The sequence below is a fragment of the Schistocerca nitens genome, chromosome 2 (genome assembly GCF_023898315.1).
Source record: "Schistocerca nitens isolate TAMUIC-IGC-003100 chromosome 2, iqSchNite1.1, whole genome shotgun sequence".
In the NCBI taxonomy this organism is placed as follows: domain Eukaryota; kingdom Metazoa; phylum Arthropoda; class Insecta; order Orthoptera; family Acrididae; genus Schistocerca; species Schistocerca nitens.
This window is the reverse complement of record NC_064615.1, coordinates 713,695,513-713,699,467: the sequence shown is the minus strand read 5'-3', so window position 1 is coordinate 713,699,467 and position 3,955 is coordinate 713,695,513. Positions and strand designations below refer to the sequence as shown.

The 3,955-nt window shown below is 43.2% G+C and overlaps 1 pseudogene; it reads left to right on the top strand.

Moving 5' to 3' along the window:
• The first annotated feature begins 729 nt into the window (after positions 1-729).
• Positions 730-847, top strand: LOC126238428 (5S ribosomal RNA; annotated as a pseudogene).
• The last annotated feature ends 3,108 nt before the right edge of the window (positions 848-3,955 follow it).

The following is a 3,955-nucleotide window of genomic DNA, read 5'->3' as shown; positions in this document are numbered from 1 at the left end:
GACTTTGGTAGCATTGTGGTAATGTTCATCTCCTAACCTCTTTTCAAAACGCCATGAACTCCGTTCAAAGGATTTCCCAACTCCTTTTCCGTCTCTAACTGAGTTACAATGCCACAATAAACCTTGAAGTCTTCATTTCTTCTTGAAGAACTTTAATTCCCTTCCCAAATTCCTTTTTAGTTTCTATTACTGTTTGCTCTATGTGTAAAATGAGTAAAAACCGTGTCTCGTTCCTTTCTTTATCGCCTCCCTTTCATAGTCTTGAACTCTCGTAACTGCCGTCTGGTTTCTGAGTAAGTTGTACTTTTCGACATTATAAGTGAACTTATACTGTATAAGGTAGTCTAATGTCTGAAGCAACTTCTCTAGCTGTCGGGTTAAAGGAAACGCTTGATTCAAATTATGAGAAATGCAGAGGGTGCAGTCCTTCTCAATGTTTGCAATGTTTCAGCAAGCAAACGATGCCAGTGCCAATATTGTCGGGAAACTGCAGAGCTCCAGGAAGCACTGGCATCCGAGCTTAACGTCGAGTTTGATGTCGTATCAAGGTCAATAAATACCCTACAGTCGAACATCACACAGTGCATGAAAACATGATAGCATCCACATGCGTGTCTAGCTCAGCAATTGAGTCACATGTGATATCAAAGTAGAACTACAGTGTTTACTAGCACCTAAAAATACTTTTAACCAGCACAACTAAATTTTTGTTGACTATCTTCTTGTAACGCCAACGGCCTTGCCACAGTGGTAACACCGGCTCCCGTCAGATCACCGAAGTTAAGCGCTGTCGGGCTGGGCTAGCACTTGGATGGGTGACCATCCGGTCTGCCGAGCGCTGTTGGCAAGCGGGGTGCACTCAGCCCCTGTGAGGCAAACTGAGGAGCTACTTGACTGAGAAGTAGCGGCTCCGGTCTCGGAAACTGACATACGGCTGGGAAAGCGGTGTGCTGATCACATGCCCCTCCATATCCGCATCCAGTGACGCCTATGAGCTGAGGATGACAAGGTGCCGTTGGCCCTTCATGGCCTGTTCGGGAAGAGTTTAGTTTTTTAGTAGCTTCTTTTAACTTTTATGGTTCATAGCATATACGCAGACTACCACTGGCAAAAAGGGTATTCCAGGTCAAGAGAAGCCTACTAGTTTCAAGCCGGCCGGGGTGGTCGAGCGGTTCTAGGCGCTACAGTCTGGAACCGCGCCACCGCTACGGTCGCAGGTTCGAATCCAGCCTCGGGCATGGATGTGTGTGATGTCGTTATGTTAGTTAGGTTTAAGTACTTCTAAGTTCTAAGGGACTGATGACCTCAGAATTTAAGTCCCATAGTGCTCAGAGCCATTTTGAACTAGTTTCAAACGTAGGCCTTAATTTGGCGAAGAAACATCGGAGGATGAATGTGTAAACCACAACGTGGTACGTAGTGAAGCATGGACTGTGGGAGAACTGGAAGAGACGAATGCTGAAAATTCTGTGGACTTATAAAGTAAGGAAGGAAGAGGTTCTCCTCAGAGTCAAGGTGAGGAAAGGAATATATTGAAAACACTAACTAGAAGGAGAGACAGCGTGGCAAGACATCAGTTAAGACATCAGGGAGTAACGTCTATGATGCTAGGAGGTATTGTGGAGGGTAAAAATCATGAAGGAAGACAGAGATTGGAATACATCCAACAAATAACTGGGGGCGTAGGTTGCAGTTGCTACTCTGAGATGAAACGGTTGACACAGGGGATGAATAAGTGGCGGGCCGGATCAAACCAGTCACAAGACTAATGGATGAACGTCAATTTGGGCGGTGAGGTTAAACACTCTAAAAATACTACTGGAAGAATACAAGGGACAGCAGTCAACATAATCGACTGCACAGTGTTCCCACGAGAAGGTACGAGCGACTCTAGACTGTAAGACCGTGTAGAAAACAGTCTTGGCCATTTTGGTAATGAATACAACCCTGGTGATCATCTCTCGGTGTAGAAGATGACGGTATGCGGCTGGAAAAAGAAAAAACAATATGAAAAAGTACGGTAATTATTTGGGAAACGAGTACGAAATATATTAGAAACAAATATTTTAATATTTGCAAAAGAATCTTTCAGTGCCTTCCTGACGTAAATAACAGGCTTCTGCTAACACATTTCGATCCAAGCAAAGGGCTGGTCCAGTGTATTTCCGTACACAGGCCGTACCTGAAATAACTTCACAGAATCAGTAAGGAGGGCAATAACCATCTGTGGCGAAATGGGTACGAAGATCGTGTCTTATGGGGGTGTCCCATGGCTGAAGACAGGAAGGACGTCTAGGCCTGGTTTAACAGGGGAACGTGCTTACGACATAGAGTTAAAGAGGACCGATGTTATAGTTCTACCAGCCGATACTGTCTCAAAATGAGTAAGGCATGGATATAGTGAACAGACAATGGAGAAAATTTGAACCCAGACAACAAGAAACCTGACTGCTCTACGATCACTTGGTCCATCAAGGGAACATTGAAAGGACGTGGGTGCAAGAATGTACTAGAGGAATCAGTAGTTCTCGACGTTAAGGTAAATGGTGCGTTTTTTTCATCCCTGCATGGTGTGGAATGCACCAAGATACTGCCGGATCCGACAGCACAGCCGACCTGGCAAAGAAAATACATAGACACCAGAAGAATTACATACTATCGAATCTTTCTCGCCGGCCGCGGTGGTCTAGCGGGTCTAGGCGCGCAGTCCGGAACCGCGCGACTGTTACGGTCGCAGGTTCGAATCCTGCCTCGGGCATGGATGTGTGTGATGTTCTTAGGTTAGTTAGGTTTAAGTAGTTCTATGTTCTGGGGGACTGATGACCACAGATGTCTTTCTCAGACAACAGTGGAGAGAAAATGAGTGGTGATGCAAGACAGTATACGAATTAATTGCGTCATGAGGATCAACGAACAAAATAATATGAAAATTAATCGTAGTAGAACATTAGTTGTAAAATATCAGTAGTATAATCTAAGTATTGGTATAGTAATAGTCTACAAATATTTTTAATGACTATTATTTGCAATAAGAGTAGTAATAGCAGTAATAGTGTAGTAATTGTTCTTACAGAGGTAACAGTTGAAGATGATGAAAATAATAGTAAAATTAGTTAACTCAGACTGAACGTAGCGGAATCCTATGGCTCTTTTTCTCAGCCAGGAAAAGGATGCCGGACTAAGAATGATAAAAGACACGACAAGAAAACTGCACGTAGAGCGGGGTGTAGGTACATATAGAAATAGTGGTGGTAGTAGTAGGAATATACAGAAATAAGGAAAAAGTAATATCACAAATACTGTAAGCTTAGACTGAAATTCAGTGTAGACGAGAAAACACAAAAATCATCACCATAATTGTTTACATAAATGTAGATCGGATCTGCAATGGCCATAAATTTGACTAGAATGAAACTCAGCAAGTAAATGTGCCTCGCCTTATGGCAAGTGACTGCAAGAACATGATCTTCAAACTACTTCTCTGGCACTCAGATCTCTCAACATTAACTTCATTGTATATCCTTGGGATTACACTGTTTCCTGTATGGACCACAGAAGCATTAAGGGTTATGAGAAGTACGCAGGTAGCGTGGATCCAGATACAAAAGGAAATCTCCAACATTTCTACAAGGTGTTCGGAAATTTCCATTACAAACTTCTAGGACTCAAGTAAGCGAGTACATGATATTTTGAACAGAAACCATGTCCGGAAACATATCGCTTCCGTTCTACAAAGGTTTCAGTTTACATGTGTAACGCGTCTACATCTGCTAAGGGAAAGAGGAAGGTCCTAGACTTGCTTATCCTGGTATGCAGTAGGGTAGATAGGCTGACTTGTACTACCTAAGACGGCCACCTGTTGTCATTTAACGTCTGCCTTGCTCCGAGGCCTCTTCAGCCTGTGCGTCTCTGATACAGTAAACGTAATTCAGAAAACGTTTTCGGAATACACAGA